Source organism: Rhinolophus hipposideros (genome assembly GCF_964194185.1).
Source record: "Rhinolophus hipposideros genome assembly, contig: SUPER_9_unloc_4, whole genome shotgun sequence".
NCBI classification, from domain to species: Eukaryota; Metazoa; Chordata; class Mammalia; order Chiroptera; family Rhinolophidae; genus Rhinolophus; species Rhinolophus hipposideros.
Genome location: NW_027669494.1, coordinates 256,250 through 262,329, shown reverse-complemented (window position 1 = coordinate 262,329; position 6,080 = coordinate 256,250).

Here is a 6,080-nt window from a genome sequence, read left to right as displayed (position 1 = left end):
AACAACAGGAATGGACCTAGAGAACATTATGTTAAGTGAAATAAGTCAGACAGAGAAAGACAAATACCATATGATCTCACTTATATGCAGAATCTAAAGAAAAGAATAAGTGAATGAACTAATCAGAAACAGTTTTGGGGACAAAGAGGAAAAACTGAGGGTTGCTAGATGGGTGGGGGGGGGGATAAGGGGGAAGGTGAGGGGATTAGAAAACAGTCGGTAACCACAAGATGGCCACGGGGTTTTGAAAATTGATTTGGGGAACGTAATCAATAATGTTGTAAAGATTTTGTAGGGTATCCGATGGACACGTGTCCCATTTGGGAGACCACCTCAGGGATGATGTGGATGCCTGATCACTGCACTGTACACCTGAAGCTGAACAATAATGAATGCCAACTCTAATTTTATATATATAGATATGTGTATATATATGTATGTATATACTTACAAGTGGAGTACAGCATTAGGAATCGAGACAGTGGAAATGTAATGGCTGTGTGCGATGTCAGAGGGGTAGTGGATGGGGGGAGAAGGGTTCACACAGTGTGAGGGATATAAATGATAAATGTCTAAGTATTACTTTGTCTTGTGCACCTGAAACTAATAAAAATATATTTGATAACTAGGATACTTCACTAATTTTGGCAAACCTACATGACCTAGTTCTTCAAAATCAACAAGATTCTTCTCTCCTGAAAGAACTCTCCCTCACAGTCTCAAATAGATAGGCAGTCCTTAAGACAAATAACTAATTTATAACTGTTTCTAAAACCACATAGTGAGTCCATTTCCGTCACTATTCATTGCCATTGGTACAGCAAGAAGAGAGGGGCTCATATACACTATGTTTTCTTTGATAGTGAAAAGGGGAAAAAATTCCTGAGTCTTCAAGAGGGGAAAGATCAATTCTTAGCCTCCCAAATCCACAAAGATGATGGGAACTTTGGTGCCATTATAATTTTGATTGAGCAATGTTGAACGAGGTTTTAACTGTTTTTTGAAATAGGGAGATTTTCTAAACTAACCGAAAATGAACGTCTTGCACACTACATATTTTTATTTCTGAACTGTAAGCTGCAAGCCCGATGGAATCAATATACCCTAATTTCCTACATCCTCATACAAATTAATATTTTACTAATATTTATCAATAATAGAACCATATATTTTACTTTAGGTTTTAGTAAAAATAACTTGTATTTTCACAAGAGATATATTTTAATTTCATTTAAAAAAAAGAAAAGAAAACCTGTGAGTCTCTACTCTCGAGAAGCTAGGTTCACAAATATATTTTCCTGCCAGTCTACTTGTAGAGGAGGGGAAAAGGACGTGCAGTACTTCTAAATTCTCTCAAACCCTGCATAAATACATACACCAGAAAGGCTCACAGCATGAACAAAAACACCGCTTACCTCTGGCGGCAGACGTCCTTGCCAGCTGCGGTGGTTGCCAGGAGCCAGCAGTGCCCTGGCCATTAATTCTCCTTGCAGGCTTCCCCAATACTGTGGGAGCTTCACAATTATTTGTTTTGCTCTGACCCAGTAAGTGTGTTATTGGAGAGCAGGTCAGTCATCACAGGAAGGCATTCCAGGATGTAGGAACAACTCGTGAGCAAAGGCAAGCAGGAGGAGGATTTGTTTTTAAAAAGAAAATATATCCCCAAAATGCAGGAGTGCACAGGCACAGGAGGAGAGCGACTGTGCTGAAACAAACAAAATTTAGGATTATATTTTAATGAGGGTGGGAAACAATCAGGAGTGGAGTCACAGGTGGAGCCTAGGGCGTTTCCAGGGCGTTCCCAGGGTGTGTCTCTGCTGATCACTCCCTCCCATCAGGAAGAGGGATTTCCTTGTGGGAACTGTCCTGAGGACACAGGGGTGGAGATTTTTCCCAGCCTGCAATGCTAATAGTGTTATAACCCTTTACAATTAGCTGTAGCTGTAGCATTTCTGAGGAGTGATCTCATCTCCCTTTTCTTTGTTTCACAAATCATCTTCCTTCCTTTCCTTCTGTCTGTCCCTGAGGCACTGTTCTCTCTGTCCAGAAGAACAACTTCTTCTAGCTGAGCTAATCATCAAATTAAGAATCGGGTTAATAAGATAAAATTGAATTTTAACCTACGTGCATGGGGAATTCACGTATGCCAGTCGTCTAAAAGTACAACAGCTGCAATTACGTACAGTTCATAATACTTGATAGTAATAAATGATCATGTCCATGGTTAGTGTATTGATTTCAACTTTACCCTTATTTTTATGCTACTTGGGCCTTTATGCACCTTACTTTAGTAAACGTGTACTTGTTTGAAAGGTCTTATAAACTGAATGAACGCCCACTAATGTGAGATATAAGTCATTCCACTCAGCAAGGTAATTTTTTCAGGGGATATTGTTACGGAACTCTTTTTCATCGCACTGTAGTTACATGAATATCAGATGTAATGACACGTACAACCTAAATAAGACAGGATAACCGAGAATGTACACGTTGTAAAAATACACATATTTCCCAAGTTAGCCCTGTGGACAGATAGGTGTTGTGGCGTGGAATTTACAAAAGGTGAAAGCATTCACAGACTCTACAAAGGAAGCTTTTATGACAGTTAGGGCAGAGAGAGAATGCCCATGGCAGTGTCCAACAATGACGGCTGCCTCTGGTAAGAAAGAGAGAAACACGGGGGGTTGGGGGTGAGGGGGAGTCGCCGGCGCAGAGTCCAGTGTCTGAGGGTGGACAGCTGCACCTAACTTCGGGTTAGCTTTTTCTTACGTAGGAAAGGAGGAGTCGGTCAGGCTGGTTTGAGGGCTGACATCCTTCCTGGGGTCTGGTCTGTTTGAAGACAAAGTTATGTCCGGACTCCAAACTAGGAGTTAGCCATAGCGGCCTGGGACTCGAATGCATCACCAGTAAAAAAGTGCAAGAAGTTGTAAATTGGATTCCAGTGTCCGGGTGCCTGGGGATTACGAAATTGCTCTTTCCCAGGTTAGGATGTTAGTTCACAAGGTATGGGTTTACTTGAGAAAGGGAACAAACAGTTAATCATTGAGGGGAGAAACAAAGAGAAAACAGCTGAATATCAGGGTGGATCAATAACTGGGTTTAATTACAGGTGGCTAGATAGCGAGCTCTGCGGTGAGTCACACTGCAAACTAGCTAAGTCTAAGTGTGTTAATGATTCCCCGAATCTCACCGTTACAATAGAGGCATGCAGTGGGAGGAGTGGGCGATGCGATGTTTGCAGACCCAGGCCCCATATGCAGTAACACTGCCTCGTCCTCTCATTATAGTAAATAAGGTCCAGGCACTGCTGCCAGTGTCCCCCACACAGCTCAGTGCACAGGGGGCCGCTGCCACTTCCCTGGAGGTGGAAGAAGACAGACAAAGAAGGGTTGGGAGTTGGGGAGGAGGGGGGACGGACGCACAGCATGAGACACCGACTGGGACAGACGCACTGAGGCTGAGTTGAAGTGGCAGCTTCCCCACCGGAGTGCGGTGGTGCCCCGGGCTGGGCTCCGTTACGGAGGCAGTGCCCGGGCGCTGGCAGTCACCGTGGGACCCCGGGGAAGGCCTCCAGGGTCCGCGGATTGCCGCAGGGCTCCGAGCCCCGCCCGGGGTCCCACTAGCGGGAGGAGAGGAGCGGCTCCAGGCACCCTCCTAGTGTTTGTGGTGTGCATGCCCGCCTGCCTGCTTTTCCCCTGTGGTGGTCTTTCCTGGAGCCCGAGGGCAGGTGCGCTCTCTACTCCAGCCATTTTGTCCTGGCTCTTTTGGTGCTGGGGGCGGGGCCACCAAGGCGGGCGGGAACGGACCGCGCCTGGTGCTCCTGGGAGATGAAAGCGGGGCGGGGAGGGGTCCCGGTGCCGGCTATCAGAGATGGAGCTATTAGGTGGGGTGGGGCGGGTGGCGTTCCCCTTGGTCCGGTGTCGGGCGACACACCGAGTCTCTGTGTCGGGGCCCAGGTGCAGGCAGAGCGATGGTCGTCCCCTGGGCTCGGTCCCAAGGTGCCAAGCACCAGCACGTCCCTGGCTGGAGTAAGCCGCCCAAGGTCGCTACAGGCCTGCGCCTGCAGGCAAACCCAAACTTGCGCGTTGGGGGCGGGGCGAACGGCTGCTGGCTGAAGGCTTGAGGGAGGGAAGGGGACTAACAAGGGGGTGGGGGGGGGTCGCAGTGTTGGCCAGCGGACACTCAGCTATCCGCTGGGGTGGGGCGGGTGGCCTTCCCCTTGGTCCGGTGTCGGGCGACACCCGGAGTCTCTGTCTCAGGGCCCAGGTGCAGGCAGAGCGATGGTCGTCCCCGGGGCTCGGTCCCGAGGTGCCAAACACCAGCACTTCCTTGTCTGGAGAAAGCCGCCCAAGGCAGGTGCAGGTCTGCGCCTGCAGGCAGACCCGGGCTTGGGCGTTGGGGGCGGGGCGAACGGCTGCTGGCAGAAGGCTTGCGGGAGGGAAGGGGACAAAGAAGGGGGTTCCGTGAGGGGGAGCCCGGGCTGAAGGTCCTGGCGTGAGGCCGGGGCAGCGAGATTGTAGTGCCAGGTGGCGCCAGCCATGCCTCTCCCCCTGCCCTCCAGCCCCTAAAGCACCACCCCTGGCGTGGGTTTATTAGGCGGGCTGGGCCACTCCCGGAGGACGAGGGGCGTGGCGGCCGCAAAAGGAGTGGCGGGTCAAAGCCTAGGGCATGCGGTATTCCCGGCGATGCCCCATCCTAGTACTATCCAGGCCCGACCCTGCTTAGCTTCGCAGATCAAAGGAGGTAGGGCGCCTTCAAGCTGCTGTGGCCATAGACGCTGGGAGCAGGCCCCCAGCGCCACAAAGCAGCGGACCCGCCTGCGTGGTGAGCGAGAACCAGGCTGCCGGGCTGCTCCCGTCCGGAGCCTCTCCGCGCCTTCCGGCTCCGCCAGGGCCCCGCCTCCCGCCTGCTCCCCGCCTCCTCAGGACGCCGCGGGCGTGGGCAGCGGGTTACTCTTTGCCCGCAGTGAGGCCCCTTCGGGCCACCCGTGGCTCCACGGGGCCTCTGCCACTTCCCTGGCGGTGACAGAAGCCAGAGAGACAGCGGTTGGGAGTGGGGGGGGAGGAAGGTGGGACGCACAGGCTGTGTCACGGAATGGGACCGACGCACGGGGGCAGTGTTGAAGGGACAGCTCCTCCACCGGCGGACGGTCGCGCCCGGGGCTGGGCTCCGATAAGGATGTAGAGCCCGGGGGGAGGGGGGGACGGGCAGTCACCGTGGGACCCCGTGGCAGGCCTCCAGGGTCTGCGGAGTGCCGGTGGGGTTCGAGTCTCGCCCGGGGTTTCGCACGCGAAAGGAGAGGCTCTGGTCCAGGCACCTTATAACTGTGGGTTTTGGGCCTGCCTGCCTGCCTGCTTTTCCCTGTGGTGGTCTCTCCTGGAGGCCCAGGGAGATGGCCGCTCGCGTGCAGGCGTGGCGCTCCCTCCCTCTGCTGCTTTGGCCAGGCTCTTTTGTGGCTGTGCGCCTGGGGGCCGGAGCGGCCGGCGGGGGGGAACCGAGCGCACACAGCTCTCCTGGGAGAAGGAAGGGCGCTGGGGGAGGGGCCGCGGTGCCTGCCCGCGGAAACGGAGTCCTCCGGTGGGGTGGGGCGGCTGGGCGTCCCCTCGGCTTGCTGTCCTGGGACAACCAGTCCCTCTGTCTCCGGGCCCGGGTGCAGGCAGTGGGACGGTCACCCCTCTGCCAAGGACACCGAGGTGCCAAGGAGCCGCACTGCCTTGGCAGGAGAAAGCCGCCCGAGGCCGTTTGGAGGCCTGCGCCGGCAGGCAGCCCTGGGCTTGGGCTTTGGGGGCTGGGTCGTGGGCGCGCGAAGGTCTGCGGGTTGACAGCATGCGCTTGCGCAGGGGAAAAAAGAGGCTATAGAAGGGACTCTGGGGGGAGATTTGGCCCAGGCACCTGGCGTGAGGCCGGGTCTGCGAGGCTGTAGGTCTCGGCGGCGGCCCGGACCCCACCCTCCCACTACCCACCCACCCCACCCCGCCCAGCCCCGCTGGCCAGGGGTCCTGTGGCGGGGTTGGCGGCTGCAGAGGGTCCAGGGGCATGGCGGCCGCAAAAGCAGTGGCGGGCAAAAGCCTAGTGCACCC